The sequence below is a fragment of the Prionailurus viverrinus genome, chromosome B3 (genome assembly GCF_022837055.1).
Source record: "Prionailurus viverrinus isolate Anna chromosome B3, UM_Priviv_1.0, whole genome shotgun sequence".
In the NCBI taxonomy this organism is placed as follows: Eukaryota; Metazoa; Chordata; class Mammalia; order Carnivora; family Felidae; genus Prionailurus; species Prionailurus viverrinus.
In genome coordinates, this window is record NC_062566.1 from 125,651,310 (window position 1) to 125,674,684 (window position 23,375).

At 36.0% G+C, this 23,375-nt stretch overlaps 1 long non-coding RNA gene across 1 annotated transcript in view; it reads left to right on the forward strand.

Moving 5' to 3' along the window:
* Nucleotides 1–434: 434 nt before the first annotated feature.
* LOC125168441 (uncharacterized) overlaps nucleotides 435–23,375 on the forward strand; it is a 94,365-nt gene continuing 71,424 nt past the window's right edge. The window contains exon 1 of the long non-coding RNA XR_007153139.1: nucleotides 435–560. This is a non-coding gene — a long non-coding RNA (uncharacterized LOC125168441). The remainder of the gene's footprint in view (nucleotides 561–23,375) is intronic.

The window sequence follows — 23,375 nt, forward strand, 5'->3', positions numbered from 1 at the left end:
ACATAGCAGGTGTGGGTATACAACCTCAAACCTGTGGTTCTTAACTCCCAAAGCCGGGAAAACAAGTGTTGTTGGGTGTTTTTTTTATAAACTCTTTCATGGCAAAACCTGACCTCATGTGAATCAATCTGGTTGTAAAACCTGCGGACATTCCCACTTAGTATATGAGCAGTCAAATGTTTCACATTCTGATTATTGGCCTCTTGGAGAAGTTTCAGGTAGATGTACTGTATTACCTTTCCAAACTTGAACATTCTGAATTCCTAAACCAATCTGGCCCCAGGGATTTCTAGTTAGGAATTGTGGGCCTGTGTTTTCTCTCTTTTGTAGAGAAACTTATACAACTTCATAAATGTCACAAAGGTACTCAACATCTTGTGATTTTCTTTGTGTGCTTTTGTTTTCCTTCTGTAGGTATGGAGCTGACATCGTCATTGACCCATTTTGTGGGTAGAGAGACGGATACACTTTGAAAGACAGAAACTATTTTTTTTCCTAGAAGAGGATTTATAGGATGACAATAAACTCAGAAGAGATTCCCCCTCACACATACTCATATGGTAAGTCAGAGGGTCTATCAATAACCTTGGTAATAATTTCAGTGGGATTGTTCTTCATTGTTGCTGGTGATGGCTATGGGTATTGTGATCACGTGGGTTGTTGGAATAATTCATTTGTCACAGACAAAATAACTCATTAAGCACTAGTGTCTTTACGGCTTGGAAACATAATTCATTCTGCCATGGTGATGCATAGGTACGGGAGGCTGGGATGCTACAGGGTCAGATGAGATTTTGGCCTTTAAGATTGAAAAGTTCTATGTTAGACGAAGCAGGTCTCCCGGGAGACAGTTTCATTATATCTCCAATGTTAGTGACATTTCTCTGATAGGCAAAATTTTCATTTTCCTTGTTTCATTCCATCGGTCCCAGCTATGTCCCTGTGCACTACTCTAAATAATTCAATATTTTAGCTCTTAGTAAAGGGCTCCTTTCAATTCCATTTCCTGCTCCCACATTATCCAATAAAACCTTCGGCTTAAATTTGCTATTCTTTAATATCCTTTAATTTTATACTCTGGACCTCAGTCTATGATTCATCGGCCCTTTACTATCGTGAGTTTCCCTAACATTTATGGTCAGAACTACTTAATGAGAATAATAATACATTTTTACACAATAGTTTAATCAAATGCAGCAATTTGTATCTCTTTTTGCTGAAAGTTCTATGGGGTTACAGTTTTTTTTCCCTGCCAAATGCCAGCTGCTTTCCAGTTGCCACAAAGACAAATAAAAACGAATAAAAATGATGACTTTATAATAATTAAAAGCCAAAAAGTAGCTGGATTTTCCCCCATTTAATAGTTGTAAACACCGAACCGATTTTCTGGTCTATAATTAGCTGACAGTTGACATTTTGTTATTTTCTTTGTTTTCCTTGCCTGATTTTTAAATCACTATTTTTATCACAAATCCTCAAGCATCTTATTTAGAAAACTTCAAACTCAATCTCCTAATACTGTTGCTATGTTATTCTCTTACTCCGTTTTCATTTATTTTAATGGTGTTAAGGGATTTTTTTTTTTTGAAAATTACCTCCACCCACCTGCCCCCATTATTTTTTGTACGTTCTGCCTAGCAAAATGACTTGCAAGATGGGAGAGCGAACGTTACATGAATTCTCCTTCAAAGAAAACTTGCCCAATTGGGAGGAAAACAGATATAAAACCTTATAAAGGATAACGTGCCCTAAGGCAGGGGTGAATATACAGGGGTGGGGAGAGGCCACGAGATACGAACAGATGAGAGTGTGAACCAGTGCAGACCTCCAAATACAAATCAACAAGGTCTCACTTTAAATTCTCTTACTTGCAAACTGATTAAGATTGGAGTCAGTTCTGGGATATGTCGTGGATTAAATGTGACCACAAAATAGTTTCCACTTCTCCCCTCAAAACATGGATACCGCGGCACCTGGGTGGCTCAGTCAGTTGAGCCTCTGACTCGACTCGATTTCGGCTCAGACCATGAGAGACAACCACAAAAAACCCATGGAGACTATTTTTTATGCCCTTGAATCTGGGCTTGCCTTGAACCTTGCTTTGATGAACAGAATGTGGCGAAGTGATATTGTGGTTGCTCTGAGTCTAACCCTCAAAAAGCCTTGACAGCTTTCGTTCTAATCCTCTTGAAAAACTGAAGCTACCATTTGCCGAACCCCAGGCCAGCCATCTCGAGGATAAGAGACCAGGCTACGAAAGGGGTCCTGCAGAAAGACAGTGACACCCCTCGGGACTATGACGGCCAACTTGGTCCTCAGAGTCCCAGATGAGCTGCCGGATGCCAGCGGTCATGTGAGTGACCCCAGGCAAGAGGAGCAGAAGAATAGCCCAGCTGGGACCAGACTCACGGGCAAACAAATTTATTTGGGTTTTAAACCACTAAGTTTTGTGGTGGTTTTGTTAGTGAAACCAAAGTTAACCGAGAAAGAAGGCAATGGACATGTAGATGAGGCAAGGGGCCCTGGGTGTATTGGAGGAAATGATTTTAAACTGTTTTCTGTGATAATACAGTGTTGACAGTTGTTCTGGAGGTAAACACTAGGCCGGCTGTAAAGTTAAAATGCCACAATCACAATCAAGTCATGTGCCACCATTAAGCTCTTCTTTGTGCTGTAAGTGGTAGCTTGTGTCTACAACCTTTGACCCTTCCATTTAAAAGGTTATTAAAACTTGCGCAGAAAACGAAGACAACAAAATGACTGCACTTGCTACGTGAGAAAAACGAGATACTGACGATACACATTTTGCCATTTGTTTAACTGAAATTTTATTTGCATCAAAACAATATATGTACAAAAACTTTTTTCACTCCTCCTCACTACTGGTTTCCATTTTTTTTTTTTTTAATTTTGTTTGTTTATTTTGAGAGAGAGAGATAATTACAAGCAGGCACTGCTGTCAGGAACCTTGAGATCATGACCTGAACCATGGTTTCCACTTCTCAAAGCCAATCGCTTTCAAGTCTTTTTGCTCTTTCCTGGATATTTACTTTCACGTTTTCAAACAACATGCTTATAAATAATACATTTTGATATTCAATTTTGGATATTTTCCTCTTGATTTCCTACTGTGGGTGTGAAGGACTTAGCATTTACACATACATTATGACTTTAACCATACTTCCCCTCTGCTCTTTTTCTTCATATATTACTTTGTGTTTAATTAATATCCAGCGTTAAATTATGATTATGCCATAAATATTCTTCAAAGTAAAACTACACAATGTGCACTTTTTCACTTGTGATCTTTTTTATTTTCTCCCAAGTTAATAATTGCTTCCATTATTCATTTTCTTTGTCTTCAATGTCCCCATTGCTAATGTAATACCAAATTCTCCTCTGTACTTGTAAAACTTGTCACAAAATGATAAAATACATTTGGAAATCAACAAATTGAATATTTTTCCTTGTAGAAAAAAAAAAGCAACTTTGACTTCTATCTCCCTGCTGAAATTGAACTTGTCTTCTTCTCAAGGCCAACAGGTATTCCAGACTTTGAAGTCCCGTTAATCACAATCCCAGAAATTCTTTTTGCTCTCTGCCAGGTGGGGCTCATTTTTCCTAGATCCTCGTTCTTTTTTCTCTTTCTTGGATCAATGCCTTATTTTGTTGAGCCTGTTCTCCAGTAAGTTCATCACAAAGGATGAATGTAAACAGAGTCACTTTGATATAGAAATCCAGAAGTTCCATACACCCCGAAGTCTGTGTGGATGGTGACACCCAGAGATGAGCAGTGCCTGGTTGGCAAAGCTCTATCAGCAGGATAGACGTTCAGGAAAAGTTTTTGGAGACACTGCCTGAGATTATTTTAAATCTCGGCTCACATTTGGTTGTTGCTTTTTACTGGGTATGCTACTATGGAACACAGATCATTTTCCCTCAGAATTTTGAAAGCAGTGCTTCAAAGTGATCCAACTTCTGGTGTTGATGTTTTCTGAGCTGAAAATACGTTTTTTTTCTGCAAACGTTTAGAAGCTGTTACTCTCACTTTTCTAAGATCTCTAGCGGTGGAACCTGACATAGGTCACTTTTTATTTACTTTACTGAGCTTACTGTAGGTCCTTTCTGTTTGCATCTTTATGACCTTGCAAATATGGAAAATTCTATTTATGTGTTTGTTTGAGGTGGAATTTTTCCTCTCAATTTTCCAAACTTTTCTAGTGCCCTTCTTAATCACTATTCTGGGCTTATTCTCTAATTTGCATGTCTTTGTCTCCAAATTCATATCTCCTTTTGTATCTCCTATATTATTTTTCACAAAGCTTTTTAAACTTATTTTCCCAATGTCTATTGTCTTTTTAAAAATTTTTGCTGTCCTATTTTTAATTTCTAACAGCTTATTCTTATTATACTAATGCTTTTTCAAAAAACATTGTGTTCTTCAGTTGATGAGATATTTTTATTTCTTTCTGAATATTAATTATAGTATTTTCATATATTTTTTCTGCTCCAGGCATTGTCTCTCTCTCTCTCTCATGCTCTTTTTTTTTTAAAGTTCCCTTATTTTGTAGCTTGCTTTGTTTTCTTTCATTTTAGAAGCTTTCCATAAGCACCTCATAATCCTTGGACAGATTTCATTTCTAAGAGAGTGGTCTCAAAAAACTAAAAGATAGATATGGATGAATCTGGCATGTCAATTGGTAGGAAGATAAGAGTGAAAAATGTGGCATTTCTTATTGAAGGACACCCATATGTCCTTGTCTATAGATCTTCTACAAATTTTGATCCGTTTTAGAGTTTTGGGTGTGGATTTAAAGTTTACCTCTATCTTGTAGAGGCTTGAATTTCAGCTTTGAATTATTTTCTAACCATTTCGTTATCTGTTCTCCAGTTTGCAACATTTCACTGATATCTCCCAATGACCAAATTATCCTCTCTCATTCATTCTATGTATGTATGTGGGTTTACGCTTCTGAAAACAAATCATTCATTTTTCATGGAGGTTCTGGGAGAGACTGAAGATTTACATATTTAATCAATCTATATATGTTACTAAACATGTTTTGATAGTTTTATTTTTGCTCAGGTTAATATTTTTAAAAATACTGTTGGCAGGCAATACATTCAAAAGGTATAGAATTAAAAAGTTGCAAGTTAGAAAATGTCTCATTTTCACTCCTGAATTAGCTATCGGGTTTCACTTCCCTGAGGCACCCGTTGTTTTCAGTTTCTTATATAATCTTCTAAATATATAATACACATTCTACTGCCCTTGATTTTTAGCACTGATCAGTAAGAATTGAGGAGCCTATCCAATCAATACATGTGGAAGTGTACCATTATGCTATTCCAACATTGAATGTTGCATTGAATGGATGTACCATCACGGATGTACACATATATCTATCCATACATTGATGGGTATTTCAGATATTTCCTTTTTTTTTTTTTGATATAGCAAATAATGCTTGAATTATATGGCATTCCACCAGCATTGAGTGAGACTAGTCATTCCAAAACCATTGTCAATACTGGGCTTACAGTTTTTTCAAGTTTTGATAATTTGATAGCTGAAAATTACATTTCATTATAGCTTATGTTTGCATCTGTCTTTTTATGAAGAAGAATGAGTAGCTTTTCATATTTTTAAAATCCATTGCTTAACCTTTTCTCTGATGTGTCAGTTCACATTTGTTGCCCATTTTTCTCTTTAATTTTAGACCATTTTATTCTTGATATCAGTGGACTCTCCATGTATCAAAGCATTGTGATATGAGCTGCAAATTTCAGTTTTTAATATTGTTTATGTGATATTTATGCTTTGCAGAATTTTTTTCTATTTTGATAGAGTTGAATGTGTAAGTCTTTTCATTTATGGAATCTGGATTACTATCTTTTGTATATGTCAACAGCTTCCTCACTCAAAAGTGTTACATTTTTCTACATATTATTCTCATCCATTATGCTGGCTTTTTTTTTCTTTGTGGAAATAATTTGGGTGTGAGATATGATATAGAAATTCAATCGTTACTGCTGATGGTTACTACTTTTCCCAAAACCATTTTGAATCATCCATCTGCTCTGTCACTGATTTGAAATCTCATCACTATCACATACTGAATTCCCATGTGTGCTTTGATACATTTCTTGGACGTCTTGTTTTGTGCCATTGTTCTGTTTGCTAATTTTTCAAATGATGACATTTCATTTGAATCATTTCTGCTTTCGAGGAAATTTCCATGACTGTGAATTAAGTTTTTCTCTCAATATTCTTCAAGTTCAGAATTTGCCCATCTCTTCTTTCTTATTTACTCATGTATTTGTATAATGGGTAGAGGAAACTTGTTATTTTATACAAAGAAATTTTGTTGGTATATTTCTTTGGATTCATTTATGTAAGATTTAATAGGGAAACTGTATTGTGTGAACCATCCTCTACACAACGTGGTTTATCTTAGCATTTGTTCAGGTTTTTGTGTCTTTTAATAGCATTATATATATTTCTTAATATACAGACTATATATTTCTTCTTAAGCTTATTACCAGTTACTTTATTATTTCTGATTCTATTATAGGAGCACTTTAATCTTTCTCAGTGATTGTTGCCTATTCATCACATCTAACTTTTTCCACATATCAACTTTCCTTCAATCCACCAAATACATTATATTAGCATATGTAGTGTTTTCCCCAAAATTATATTTATTCTATTGTTATTCTCTGGTTGCTAACTTTCCCAACAATGTTTTGACATAACTCTTTGATCGAACTAAATTAATGTTAAGAACGTTGTGATAGTTGGAGGGCCTGACTTTAAGGACATTAACTTTTTTGATGGAGAGAAAGTTATCAAACAGGTAACATAAACAGACACATACTTGACATAGATCCATTTCCTTTTATTATTTCACAAAAACTTTATTCTTTTGAATGTGCTCATGTGTTTTTTTTCCATTATTGATTCCAAAACACTTCCTCCAAGTTTCTTGAGAGAAGGATTTATATTTTCTGATTCTTTATCTTCTCTCTTACTCCTCATAATTTAATTCTGTGCAAAATTCAATCATCCATGTGATAGAGAGTACACCTTTTCAGTTAAGTGTTGGATTAGGTGAAAATTGTGATTGTGATTTGTTATTCTGTATAGTTTTTTTTTCCTTTCTTGGTTCTTGTATCTCTCAGCACTCAGTTCTATCTGTTAACTTCATCCTTGAGGAAGCATCAGAAAGATGATCATTAGAGATATACTGAAAGTGAACACATGTCATGCCAGAGAGGAAATAATGAGAAATGAATTAGAAATCTTCATATTCTGAACATATTTGCTCTTAGTTGATAAAGAAGCTCCCTATGAAAATCACAATTATTCTTTGTAAGGTACCTAAGGGAGGGAAGGCTTATTTTTTGCTTTTGGTGCATCATCACCACCTAGGATAAGTGTCTGGGACCCAACAGGAACTCAACAAGTCCTACTTGTGATTGAGTTCATTTCCAATTATTGGGTTGTGATTATGCTGCTCAATAGAGGTTGGGGATTCTTTTACAATTAAGCATGTGCCCTAAGGAAATCAGGGCCCTGAGTCCAGGAGAAAGGAAAATTCAGAAGGAAACTGGGTAAACTAAGTAAGTTCATTATCAGTCTGCAGGGTTTTCTATTATTCAAGAAACAGCATCTTCGGCAGTCATCAAGTATCTGCTCAGCACGGTCAGGAAATAGATGGTAAGGAGAAAAACTTTATCAGAATCGGGAGATAGTAATTTCCAAGTCAAATGTTCTTTTAAGTACTGTCCCAGGCGTCATTCTGGGCCAGTATATGTGTCGAACATCCACAGAATTCCTTAAAGTTCTTGAAAATATTGGTAATTATTAATGTTATTATAAAAGTAATTACTGTTATAATCACCACTGTTGGGCATTTAACATATGACAGGGTCCTAATCACTTTACATAACTTTTACAAAACCCCTCATGAATTATTATTTCCATTTTAATAGAAGAGAAATCTGAGACAGTATATAACTTGCTTGAGGTCACAGGGATAATAAATGGCAGAGCCATGACCTGAAGCCCAGGCTGTCTGATCATAACACTCAGGCTCTTCAGCACTAAGGAATTCTGCACCATAAAAATAAGTCTCTGATGAGGAAAATTATGGTTACCAGAAAGGAGGGGGATGGAGGGATGGATGAAATAAGTGATGGAGTTTAAAGAGTGCACTTGTCGTGATGAACACCAGGTGACGATGTATGGAATTGTTGAATCACTATATCATACGTCTGAAACTAATAAAGCACTGGATATTACCCGAAATTGAAATTAAAAAGGTAAAAAAATAAATTTCTGATAGTTTATATTTTTTCCTCAGTTTTTCTCAGCTCAGACATCACCTTGCATTACAGAATTTTCCCACAGGTGGAAAACTAAACTCCCCCGTCTTTCAAGCTCTATCCTTCTCACAAAAGAACCCCTTGGAGTTTTGTATCAAACTGATGCTGGAAAGGTGGTTTCAAAAAGTATTAGAACTATTGGAATTGATCAGTAATCCCCAGAGGTTTTAGCTCTCGGATGCAGAGGCATCTCAAATCCTACAACTTAGCTCTCTATAAATAAGGAATGATGAGTGTCTCACAGTATGGGGAAAAGTACCAGAACTGCATAGTGGTTTCTGAGAAGAGGAGTATTCAGTCTGAGAAAAAGAGCAGAAGCTTTTAAATGCTCTGCTCTGTGCTCTAGTCAGGATCCCCATATTGCCTTCATTATTTATGAATTACTAGATTCTTAATATTTGTATACTTTTATAAACCATCACCCTTCTAATTCTCCTTGAATTATTTTATTATCTCTCTCTGTGTATATATTCTTACTGCTCAAATTTCCTTCTGTTTTCTTTTAAAGAAACAATAATTATGCTCTTTATTCCCCAAACATCTGCTTAATACTAAGAATCCTGGGTTTTCATGAAGAAAGAAAAAGTAGCTGTTAAGTTTTATGCACACAGGTGACTTCTTTGATAGGCCCTGGGCTATTGTACTGCTTTGTCTTTAAGGGAAAGAAATTACTACAGCTTGAAGCTTTCTAATATCACTGATGCCTAGAAAGTGTTAATCTGCAATTAGTCAAGTAAGCACTATTTCTGGAACATTGAACATTCCTGTTTGGTAGTTTGACAATCTGTCTGTTGAAAAGGGAAGACAGTCTTTTAAGAACACTATTTGTAGTCACTGGTAACATTGATTATCTACATTTGCCCGTGCCTGGAAAAAGGAAAATCATTGTGAGTGACTCAGATTGCATATAAATATGTTAATAAATATGCTTGACAATGTTTCAATATATTATTTCCCTTGTACTTGTAAGAAAATTATCTGCCAAACCAAGAAAGAGGATAAATGACATGTACAACACAGATTAGTTCTTTCTTTTTATCTTTGTCTTTATCTTTATCCATCCTTTATTCCCATTGAAAGTTCACATGTCTACTCTGCCAGCAACTTCCCTGTGCATGTTCATAGCAGTTTTAGCCTCCCTGACACTCCCAAATGGCTCTGAAAATTGCTGTGAAAAGGAGATTTGCCCATTTCCTGAGAACCAGAATGACTCAGAATCTGAGCACATGTGGGAACAGTTGAGCCTCTGGATTCTCTGAACAGTTTCCCATTTCTGATAAGGTATTCTCTTTATACATGCATGAGATTCTCTCCCAGATAACAATCCATGAAGGAAGTAAAAGAAGAAAGGGGCAATTTGGATCCATAGTGATACTCTTCTAGCAGTATTTGACGCACCCGGACCTGGGAAGAAGGCTGAAACTGCATTAGTTTGTGGCAAATGCGAATTATCGTCTTTCCATATCAAGTTGTTCACATTTTTTGATATCATAGTGGACAATAGGTACTCAGAGTATTTATCACTGCACTTATCCCGCTCTGAAAGAAAACTCTAATGCCCTTGGGGAGAGCTTCCATTACCAAGATATCCAATATTCATCTTGCCCTAAATGCAACCTCTAAAGATAGAGCCCTATTTAAATAATCAATTTTTTTAATCACCCCACCCAGCAATGACTGGAAATGACTCCAGAGAAAGGAGGAATAAGGTAATCAACTTGGAAAAAAAGTCCTTTTTATCTTCAGCTTGAAAATTCTTTTTTTCTCTCTCATCATTTATGTTTGCCAGTACACACTGTAAGCGAACATGCATCAGTACATAACACCCACTGAATTGAATTGTGGATCAAATCAAATCCCTCTATGTGGGATTCATATTTGTTTAGCAAAAAAACCACCACCACAACAAAAAAAACCCAGAAACACAAAAAACAAGTCAATTAAAGAGCATTGAATTATAAAAGGCAATTTGTAATGTAGGTTAATATCCATAATTTTTTTAATAGCCAAGTCCATTTTGCCTTGAGAGGAGAATGGTTTTGAGTGGGTTCTCATTGTTGGATGTAGGTCAAAGAGTGAAAATTGCCTCGTGGTGCTAAAAAGTTGAAAATGAAAAAGAGTTTGGGAAATGAACTAGTTATCCTGACATTACAAAAAGTCCAAATTCACAGTGAAATAAACAATGTTGGGGGCTTGAAAGACCTCCTTTTTTTTTTTTTTTTTTTTACAAAATGTGAATTACCTTAGTTTGTTATTCTTTATTGATCAAGAAACTTGGCAATAATGGCATTCTACTTCATTATGGTGCTGTGTAGAGAAAATGACAGCCAGAGCACCAACAATCAGAGGGATAATTCATGATTATAATTCCAAAATTTTCATGACACCTTGCCCTCTATTCTTTGCATTGGTACTTACACAAACCGTGTGGTTTTGGCAAGAGAAAATAAAGACATATTGATGACCTTTTAGCTCTTCATAAAAAGTCTGTTTTTCCTTAGTTACAGGCATATATGTGATGTTTGTGTTGAACTAGTGTCACTCTAGAGCATATTAGAATCATATGCAGCAAATAGTGGTAAATCTGAATCTGTGTCCCCTTTGATTCTATTTCAACATGCCATACTGGCATGGCTTGTACTTTTTGGAAATGCTAAGCCAATGTTTAATCTGGGTTTACGGATTAGTATGATGGAGCCCTAAGGCAAAACTCCTCTGCCTTGAAAATACTTGTCACTTTTCCAATAAAGCTAATGCTTCTTTTGTCCCTCCTCACTGGGCTTCTAGTCGCTCATGAGGCTACTCTCAGCTCAAACTCATCAACTTCTTTTTCTAATTTTATCGTGGGAGGATAGATAAAGGACATACTCCCTGAGGCATGTGGGAAATCCAATTGTATTTCTGTAGCTTAGTTCCTCATATAAGAGGCAATTTTTTTTTCCAGAAAATAATGAAGTAAAACACAAGAAAAATTGAAGTAACTAGTTCTGATCATTAAAAATACTTTACCAAGTGATTTTCAGTATAATTGTGTATGTTTTCTTATTTACCATTGACATGTATGATTATTTCTTTATTTACCTAGATTTTGTTTGGTAACGTTAATACAATAAGACCAACACGCAAGTGTTATTCTCTAACCCTGGTCAGCCAAAAGACTTAGTGTTTGGCATTGCTGATTCCACAAAGGTAGAGTGCCATTTCCTTGTTTTCTGTTGTAACTTTTCCTTTCTCATTATTCAATGAGTACCTAGGAAGTTATTTATGCTCTTTAAAGAGGGAGGGACACATATTCCGAAGATGTTATGCCATAGATTTATCCAAGTAAACTATTTCAGACTCTCAACTTTTAAGTTGCATTGAATTTCTGCTTAGGGTGATCAATGTCCCTCAGGAGGATGTTACCTACAGCTGGTGGACACGGGAGAGGGAAACAGGCACCTGCGGAGTGCTAGTGCTTATCTGGTTTGAATATGACAGGAAGGACAGAGTGTCATCAAGAGCCATGTAAAGAAATTTGTGTTACTTGTGTCAGTTGAATGGCTCTCTCTAGGGTCAGTCTATGAGATGAACATCACGACTGAGTCATTTCATCTCATCTTGGACTCTTTAGTCTGACAATGGAGACAAGAGACTCTGGGGCTATGTGGCCTGTGCATCTCATTCTTGGATTGATGAAACAGTTATGGGGGCGTATTCATTTGGGTTCTCCAAAGAAATAGAACCAATTGGATATATACAATTGGTTCCTGCGGTTATGAAGGCTGAGAAATCTCAAGATGTGCAGTCAGCAAGCTGGAGGCCCAGGACGGGGGATGGTATAGTTCTAGCCTGTGCCTGAAGGCAGGAAACCAGTGTCCCAACTGGAAGACAGTCCGACAGAGAGCTCATTCTCCCTTACTCTGCCTTTTGTTCTATTCAGTGTTTCAAGGGTGTCTTAGTCTATTTAGGCGTCTCTAATAAAATACCATAGACTTGGTAGCTTATAAGCAACAGAAATTTATTTCTCAGAGTTCTGGACGTTGTCAAATACAAGGTCAATATTCCAGTAGATTTGGTGTGTGATGACAACCTTTTCCCTAGTTCATAAATGGCTGCTTTTAATTGTTTTCTTAAATGGCAGAAGGCAAGGGAGCCCTCAGAGATCTCTATAGGGCACAAATCTCAAAGGCCTACCTCAAAATATCAGTAAATAAGTTTCCACATATTAATTGGGGTCGGGGAGCACAAACATTCAGTCTATAGCAAATGGATGGACAATGCCCACCCTCACTGGAGAGTGAAATCTGCTTATACTCAGTTTACTGATTCAAATATCAACTTCTTTCATAAATGCACAGACAAAACAAGTGTGAAGTTTACCCAAATAGCCTGACAATCTATGTCGCTGTCACGTTGACACATAAAATTGGCCATCACAGGAGGAGTAACTATGGTCAGGGTTAAGATCTTTTAAAATAGTTTGTTTAACTTAACTTGTTCAAGGTAGCTTCTGTATTGAAGGTCCATGTACATTGCTATGGAAAGCAATTTATCTCAGATTAATTCAATTCACCACACACTTGCTCTGCCCCTGTACTTACAGAATACAGTACTAAACTATATGAGAACAGGAAGGGGCACAAGTCTTCAAAGTTTATAATCTGACACTGAAATACAGATATCACCTAATTGCAGTGAGAGGCAGAATATAATGTGGCATAAAACAGGCGCAAAGTCCTTCCAAAGGAAGACAAAAGAAAGCAGAAATTGTGTCTACTGAATCAAGGAACATATTAGGGGAAGATCTGAATTGCCTGAATTTGGAGGATAAAAACCGAAGCTTAAATGTGGCTGATTTTATATTATAATAACTAATCCACTTTGAAATAAATTCGTGCTGAAGGCCAGAAAATTCCCTGGATGAGTAAAAGTGAATTGTGGCCAAAGGAAAAAAAAAAGGATCACAAATCCTCTCATGGGGTTTCAGGAAGACATTTTGGGGAGCTATTTTGATGGAACCCTCCAGGAATTCCCTGGTCATCAATAGTTAGGATATCTCTCATCCCCGTACTTCTCTCCAACCACAAGATGTGGTCATTCAGAGAGTTGGGTGCTCACTGCATGCCATTGACCAAGGAAAGAATGTAAGTCTAAGAGGAGTATTGAAATGTAAGTATCGGCCATTTCTCTCTAGAAAGTGTTTTCTCTATTGTACAGAATTAATGTTATTTTCTGAAGCATGGTAGCAATGCTGGAGCAATGGTAAAATGAGTCTCTTGGTTACAACGTATATCTGTGATAAGTAGTAAACCACTTATTCAGAAAGCATAATTTTTGTAATTAGCTTTCATATTAAGTGGAAAATTATTGCACAGACATTCTTCCTGTTTTGTAGATTGTGATAGCATAAGACTGCACCAATCAATGCTTCTGCAGTAATTAATATTTAATTTTTATTGATTCTGCCACATAATTTTGATCCTTTATGATTAATGGTGATAGTAAACATGAACAGGATGGCAGAAGAGGATGTAAAAGATAGGTTTTTAGCAGGGTAATAAAGAAGGATAAGGAATAAACAAGATATAGATGTTCTTTACCATAAATAAAGTCTAAAGGGGGAAGCAAATTTTTCTACTAACATACTTAATGTATATCATTTACTTAGTAGATATTATGCACTAGGTTTTGTGCTAGGCACCTCAGCATTAGAAATACAATATTATTTACCACCTTTTATAGAGAAGAATCTGGGGTTGGGAGAAAAATTGTTGCCTTTGCCCATTTACACAGAGAGCAAATGATGGAGCTGAGATCACATGTGAGTTCAATCTCACCTCATTTGTTCCAAAACTCATATTCTTTTCAATATATATTGGTCCCATACAGTGAAGCCAACCCCAGTCTTACATATTTTATCAATGATATATCTCTTGCCTTCATCCATCCCTTTATATGCTCTCTTTATCTTTGCCTTGGCCTGAACTGATCCTTTCCTGCTACTGTAACAGTTACTCTTATTTTCTATTTGTGCCAGTTGTCAAGTTATTATTGTCTTTCCACTTCATATTCACCCTATTTTCCCAGCTTTGTGATAAGATATTGGACGCTACAAAGATTCCTCCCTTGTCAACTGGCACAATGGTAGGCTTTTTCAATAGAAGGTACCAGAGGGATCTACTGAAAAGCCATAGCAGAAGCAAGAGCTCGTTCACTCAGGTGCTTTTGTTTTCTCTCTTTCTCCCTCCCTACCCTCTCCTCTCTTTCTTTCCTTCCTTCTTTCATTTTTTTAATAAATCCCAGCAACTAGAAAAATGCAAACCTTCAAAATTAGCGGATGTACCTCATAGAGGGATTAGAGGTGGTTCATGGGCCTGAAGAGAAGAAATAGATGTCTGGGAATCATGGGGAATAGAGTTTGCTTTAATGTAAGTAATGATGTTATTACAATAAGGATATTTCAATGAAAAACAGGATATTGGTGCATGTTGGTAATTCCTTATAAAGAAGCGTTGCTCAACAATAGGTATCAGAGTAAGTCAGAGCGCATGCCAAAATGAATGAATGAATGTTGCAGAGGTATTCAAACTCTAGAGGAGTTGTTGGTGGTAACTGTTCCCATCCTTTGATGACTTAGATTTAAAACCCCCCTTTTGTTTCTACATAGAAAAATTGTCTATTGCATGAATATTTGCTGTCTGTCTTTTCAAATACCTGATTTTCACCTGTACCCTGTCATTACTATTGTGCTATTTTTTCTTTCTATCAATGTTCTTGAGGCTATATCAGTTATTGTCAGATCTGTACTGAATCAGGATTCAAGTTCTTCTAATTTTCAGTCTTAGTCATCCAAGTCATGGCTGCTTGATGGGAGAATACTGGATTTTTATATGAACATTTTAATGTCAGCATTTCAGTTTTCCCTCATTGCCTCGTTTCGCTAACAAATATTACCCATTTTCCAGTGTTTGGTGATAACAAATTAGTGTGGTGACTCACTGGGTAGTCATACTGGAAGGAATATATTCTTTCTGAAGTTTTGGAAGTTGGGGTAAATATTTAATTTTACATAGTTGACCCCTAAAAAAATCAGCCTTAAAATAAATGTGATATGAACCAAACTAACAATAGTACAAACCAACAGTCCAGAGGGAAAAAATAATATAGTGGGTTAAAATCACTGATAAATGAAGTGAGAACACCCCTTCAGTATTTAGGCCTTTTAGATTTTCTCTCCTTTCCTCCAGTACATGCATTCCTTGTCAGCAGCATAAATGTATCTCCTTTGGTCCCAGAGATGATTTAGTTTCCAGAGCCTGGGGAAAATCTTGTTGGATTTTAGAATTTCAAGAGACCTGTAAATTCCAAACTGGAATTTACACACCAGAACTAGCCAATGGTCTATCCAGTCGGGCATCCCGCTTCCTACTGAGTCTAATGGTGGATATTTTAGGAGAAAGCTATAAACTCACCATGATGCACCTAATTGAGAAATATAGCATTGCCAAGGAAATTTCTTCTTAACTCTGGTAGCTGGTTAGTTTATTCCATAGTGCCTGAGGCCTGATAACTGTTTATCTCTATACTACTGTTACAGAGAAACTCTTATTTTTCCTAAGAACACACTATTAAATTTCTCATAAGCATCTAATCCTTAATTGAATCTTATTAACCTCTTCTGATTAACAACTCACTGTATAATGAACGCATAATCACATTCTGCATTTTAACTTCACTTAAAAATTTCCAACCAGATGTACATAAAATAGCTGTATCTCTCTACATTATCGGTTTCTTAATAATACTTGTAAATATATATATATATATATATATATATATATATATATATATATATACACACACACACACACACACACACACCCCTGGAAGTCAACATAAAAAAATACTGTGTAATTAGGTACAGAATGTATTATCGGGTTATTAAGATACAAGGAGAGAAAGTTCAACGCATGACTTGTGAATGTTTCAGGTGCACTCTGTATTATTTGCTTAAACCTTTCAGGAACCCCATATTTCTTTACTAGAAGAAAATTGCCACTGAGCTAGACTACATTAATATGAAATATGTTTAACAATGTCCTTGCTTGGAAACTACTAACAACGTGTTAACAGTTTTCTAGGACACGGTGGACAGTGTATTTTAATTCTTTGACAACAGGGCTGCAAACCACTTTATGCAACTCTGTACAATGTTGTTAAGCCATTGGTGGAAAGACCGTAAGTAAACAATCTATGTCATCAAAGGACTCAGCGCATTGTCATCACCTATTAGAATTTCAGCAGTGCGAGCAAGGTCAAAATCTTGCATTAGTACTTTGTACTTCTGTGGGTTAACTGCTACTCAGGCTTGGAGAACCAGCATTTATATTTGTTGGCAGACTAATGAAGGGGAATGGTACGCCATAAGAATTCTCTCCTCATCATCTTTTATTCTTGCATTTGTTCGCAGCTATGCTTGGGTTGGTAGAGAGAAGGCCTAGAAGAAATACATATCCCTTAATGATTCTCTGATTCTTTTTGCAAAGACAGCTGAACCTGTTTTGAGTGAGAAGCCATAAACTATTTCTAAGACATAATAAATGTTCAGTCAAATGCCGGTTGATTCTCTGGAATCAATAATTCAGTATTTTGTTTATTAACATGACCTAAATGACCAAACGAGGACTTATTTAGACAGTATAGAATGGACATCAAAAGCACAGGACTTCCAAAAGGATGCCCTGGATTTGAGTACGTGGCCTAGGCAGTAATTGCTCTATGGCATTAGGCAAGTTACCTATCTTCTATTAGTCTACTACTCATGGATGCTATTGGAGGATTAGAAAAACTAACACTTTGGATGCCTGGGTAACTCCATCGGTTAAGTGTCCGACTTCAGCTCAGGTCATGATCTCACGGTTCGTGGTTTCGAGCCCCGTGATGGGTTCTGTGCTGACAGTTCAGAGCCTGGAGCCTGCTTCAGATTCTATGTCTCCCTCTCTCTCTACCCCTTCCCCACTCGAACTCTGTGTCTCTCTGTTTCTTTCAAAAATAAATAAACATCAAAAAAAGAAATTCTAAAAAAAAAAAGAAATTCGAACAGCACTTTCTAAATCATTATTCTTATTACTACTATTATATATTTTATAATTTATAAATTACATCATTAACATGAATCAGAGAATTATATAAACATAATTTATTCTATAATTAAACTAGTTATTTTTGAGAACCAGTATGAAATGTGAATTGTGTAATAATTTTAAAAATGATAGAGAATCTTGATAATAACACTATTTTGCACCCATCAAGTTCCTTTAGGGAAATGATCTGAACATTTCAATAATTCCTGTTCCAATAATTCCAATAATTACTGTTACGAGGGTATTGCTAGGTTGACAAAAAGCTTCCCACCATGTCACATCCCCTGTGAGTTGACAGAACACTTCTGTTTGAATGGCTTGGGAGCTATACGTTTCTGTAAATGTCGCCATCAAATTATTTTTAAGTGGATATCATCATCTTTATGCCCAGAATGTGTATGTGTATAGACCTCCTCATAGGTTAAATAAATTGACTAAAAATTGTTTCTTTATTCAAATTTTTAGTTGTGGGCAGTTCTGCCATACAGCCACTGCCGTCACTGTACCTGAGGAGTAATACAGAAATCCACAAATGTGAAAACTGGCAAAGACTTAACAAAATTTTAAAGTGAACCCAGCATGCACAGACATAATTAGCTTGAGGACCCTTGGAGGTACCCACTGCCATCTGCATAAATAGAATCTCTAGGTTTAAGTACAGAATCTGGCACAGGGTCACCTGGGTGGCTCAGTGTTAAGCGACCGGCTCTTGGTTCTCGGCTCAGGTCATGATCTTACAGTTTGTGTGTTCAAGCCCCATCTCGGCCTCTGTGCTGCCAAGGCAGAGCAGCTTGGGATTCTCTTTCTCTCCCTCTCTCTCTTTACCGCCGCCCCCCCCCAAAATAAATAAATAAACTTTAAAAACAAAAGAATATGGCACAAAACTAATGTTTTATGATTATTTCCTTGAACACACACACACAAACACACACACATTTGAAAATTTGAAAATCTGGAAATAAGAAAATTTAAAAACAACACCCCCAACTCAGTCAGTCCAAAGACTAATGCTATTTACACGTTAGAGTGTTTTCCCTCACGTTTTTTTATTTTTATGTGAGACGATCTTTCTTGTATTTTCTGTAATAATTCACACATAATTTTCCTGCTCACTTTTAACATCATGACAGCATATACACATTCATAATGAAATTTCACGAATAATATTATAATATTCTATTTGGCACCTCGAAACGTGCGGTCTCTGAGGTTTTGCTTTGAAAAAATAAGGTTGAAATGAACATCTTCAGGAAGAAAAGTTTTTCTCCATTGCATTTACTTTCAGAAGCAGGGTCCCAGAAATGAAATTCCTTGTCAAAAGGTAAGAACAGTATAAGTCTTTGGTACATGAACTTTTAAAAGCTATTCTTTTGCTTGTACCATCATTTCCTAAACTTTGCAACTCTGGCAGGTATGAGTGTTGAATTTGGGTAACTCAGTTCACAATTATTGGATTGTTATAATATTTGATCAATTTTCATGCATTGTATTTCTATTATTTTTCTTCCTTTATAAATTGTATAATTTCATTTTCTCATTATTCTCAGTGCTTTTCTTATTGCTATTTCTTACTTTTTCTTTATTAAAAGTATTAACCCTCAACTACCTGTGCTGCAAATACATTCTTCTGATTGTACTCTTTTTATATTTATTTTTGGCATGTAGATAATCTTGATCACTGTGGAGTCAAATCTGATCCTTTGAAATCAAATCTAGGATTTTTTTTTTAATTATATTTTGTGATGGGGCACCTGGCTGGCTCAGCCAGAGGAGCATGTGAACCTTGATCTCGGGGTTCCGAGTTCAAGCCCCACATTTGGTGTAGCGATTAGTTAAAATCAATAAATAAAATTTAAAAATATATATTTTTTGTGCTTATTAATAATTTTATCTAGATTCTACAGTATAGAGATTTGAGAAATTGCATAGTTTCTTCCAGTTTCATATGATTTCATTAAATCATATTCACTTCTTTAATCCATATGAAACTATACTAGATGATGATGCAAAGTGTTTTATTTTTTCTTGTTGCTCCCTTTACTGTGGTTCTTTTCCAGTGGTCATTTTTTTTAAGCTTTGATATCAACCTTTCTTTATTGTTTTTGAATATATTTTCTTATATCCTTCCCTTTAACTTGAGAGTTCTTTTTTCAAAACTGGATGTTTTGGGGGCACTTGGGTGGCTCAGTCGGTTAAGCCTCCGACTTTGGCTCAGGTCATAATTTCAGAGTTGGTGGGTTTGAGCCCTGTGTTGGGCTCTGTGCTGACGGGTCAGAGACTGGAGCCTTCTTTGAATTCTGTGTCTCCCTCTCTCTCTGCCCTCCCCCATTCATGCGCTCTCTCTCTCTCTCTCAAAAATGAATAAATGTTGAAAAAAATTAAAAAAGAAGAAAACTGGACATTGTTTATACATTGTCCTCTATGATTTCTTTCAAATCTTTAAGTTTAAAATTTCTTCAATATATCATGTTTAGGAAATATCTTGCTATATTTAATTTTTAAAAATATAAGGGTTGATATTTTATCCAATGCATCTTCAGTGTCTACTGAGCTTATTTTTATTATATATAGTATATATATATTATATATATATAATAAAATATAAGGATTGATATTTTATCCAATGCATCTTCAGTGTCTACTGAGCTTATTTTTATTATATATATATATATTATATATAATACATATAATATATATATAATATATATATAATATATAATATATATATATATACTAAAAACAAACAAAAAACTGTTTACCCATTTCTCTCACCCACCATTCCCACCTCTGGAAACTGTCAATCTATTCTTTGTATCTATAAGCTTAGTTTATATATTTAGACTCCACATATACAGGAGATTATACAGTATTTGTCTGACTTGTTTCACTTAGCCTAATGCCCTGAAGATCCATCCATATTGTTACAAATTTCAAGAATTCAGTCCTTCTCATGACTAAATAGTACTCCAATTTATATATACAGAACATATTTTCTCTACCTATTTAACCAGGGATAGACACTTGGGTTGTTTCCAAATCTTGGTTATAAATAATGTTGCAATGAACATGAAAATATACTTAATTTATATCCAAATTAGTTAGCATATACTGCAACAATGATGTCGCGAGTAGATTCCTTAGTGCCCCTTATTCATTTGGCCCATCCCCCCTCCCACAACCCCTCTAGTAACCCTCAATTTGTTCTCCATATTTATGAGTCTCTTCTGTTTTGTCCCCTTCCCTGTTTTTTATATTATTTTTGTTTCCCTTCCCTTATGTTCATCTGTTTTGTATCTTAAAGTCCTCATATGACTGAAGTCATATGATTTTTGTCTTTCTCTGACTAATTTCACTTCACATAATACCCTCCAGTTCCATGCACGTACTTGCAAATGACAAGATTTCACTCTTTTTGATTTCCGAGTAATACTCCATTGTATATATATATACCACATCTTCTTTAACCATTCATCCATCGATGGACCTTTGGGCTCTTTCCATACTTTGGCTATTGTTGATAGTGCTGCTATAAACATGGGGGTGCATGTGTCCCTTCAAAACTGCACACCTGCATCCCGTGGATAAATGCCTGGTAGTGCAATTGCTGGGTCGTAGGGTAGTTCTATTTTTAGTTTTTTGAGGAACCTCCATACTATTTTCCAGAGTGGCTGCACCAGCTTGCATTCCCACCAACAATGCAAAAGAGATCCTCTTTCTCCGCATCCTCGCCAACATCTGTTCTTGCATGAGTTGTTAATGTTAGCCATTCTGACAGGTGTGAGGTGCTATCTCATTATGGTTTTGATTTGTATTTCCCTGATGAGTGATGTGGCGTGTTTTTTCATGTGTCGGTTGGCCATCTGGATGTCTTCTTTGGAGAAGTGTCTATTCATGTCTTTTGCCCAATCTTCACTGGATTATTTGTTTTTTGGGTGTTGAGTTTGATAAGTTCTTTATAGATTTTGGATACTAACCCTTTATCTGATATGTCATTTCCAAATATCTTCTCCCATTCTGTCGGTTGCCTTTTAGTTTTGCTGATTGTTTCCTTCACTGTGCAGAAGCTTTTTATTTTCATGAGGTACCAGTAGTACATTTTTGCTTTTGTTTCCCTTGCCTCCAGAGACGTGTTGAGTAAAAAGTTGCTGCAGCCAAGATCAAAGAGGATTTTGCCTGCTTTCTCCTTGAGGACTTTGATGGCTTCCTGTCTTACATTGAGGTCTTTCATCCACTTTGAGTTTATTTTTGTGTATGGTGTAAGAAAGTGGTCCAGGTTCATTCTTCTGCATGTCCACTGTCCAATTTTCCCAGCACCACTTGCTGAAAAGACTGTTTTGATTCCATTGGATATTCGTTCCAATGATTACAGCTTTGTAGTTTGGCTTGAAGTCTGGGATTGTGATGCCTCCTGCTTTTTTTTTTCTCTCTTTTCTCAAGACCACTTTGGCTATTTGGGGTCTTTTTGTTCCATACAAGTTTTAGGATTATTTGTTCAAGCTCTGTGAAGAATGCTGGTATTACTTTGATAGGGGTTGCATTGAAAATGTAGACTGCTTTGGGTAGTATCCACATTTTAACAATATTTGTTGTTTCTACCTAGGAGTATGGAATCTTTTTCCATTTTTTTGTGTCTTCTTCAGTTTCTTTCATAAGGTTTCTATAGTTTTAGGTGTATAGATTTTTCACCTCTTTGGTTAGATTTATTCCTAAGCATTTTATGGGTTTTGGTGCAACTGTAAATGGGATCGATTCCTTGATTTCTCTTTCTGTTGCTTCATTGTTGGTGTATAGGAATTCAATGTATTTCTATGCATTGATTTTATATCCTGCAACTTTGCTTCTGTGTTTTGATTTTATATCCTGCAAAGTTTGCAACTTTTTTCGTGCAATCTTTTGAGTTTTCCATATAGACTATCATGTCATCTGTGAAGAGTGAAAGTTTGACCTCCTCCTGGCTGATTTGGATGCCTTTTATTTCTTTGTGTTGTCTGATTGCAGAGGCTAAGACTTCCAATACTATGTTGAATAACAGTGGTGAGAGTGGACATCCCTGTCTTATTCCCGACCTTAGGGGAAAGCTATCAGTTTTTCCCCAGTGAGGATGATATTAGCATTGGGTAGTTCATTATGGCTTTTATGATCTCAAGGTATGATCCTTCTATCCCTATTTTCTTGAGGGTTTTTATCAGGAAAGAATGCTGTATTTTGTCAAGTGCTTTCTCTGCATCTATTGAGAGCATCATATGGTTCTTGTCCTTTTTTTATTGATGTGATGAATCACGTTAATTGTTTTGCGGATATTGAACCAGCCCTACATCCCAGGTATAAATCCCACTTGGTCGTGGTGAATACTTTTTTTAATGTATTATTGGATCTGGTTGGCTAGTATCTTGTGGAGGATTTTTGCATCCATGTTCATCAGGGAAATTGGTCTATAGTTCTCCTTTTAGTGGGGTCTCTGGTTTTGGAATCAAGGAAATGCTGGCTTCATAGAAAGAGTTTGGAAATTTTCCTTCCATTTCTATTTTTTGGAACAGTTTCAAGGGAATAGGTGTTAACTCTTCCTTAACTGTTTGGTAGAATTCCCCTGGAAAGCCATCTGGCCCTACACTCTGGTTTTAATTCGATTTCCTTACTGGTTATGTGTCTGTTCAAATTTTCTATTTCTTCCTGTTTCAGTTTTGGTAGTTTGTATGTTTCTAGGAATTTGTCCATTTCTTCCAGATTGTCCATTTTATTGGCATATAATTGCTCATAATATTCTCTTATTATTGTTTTTATTTCTGCTGTGTTGGTTGTGATCTCTCCTCTTTCATTCTTGATTTTATTTATTTGGGTCTTTTCCTTTTTATTTTTGATCAA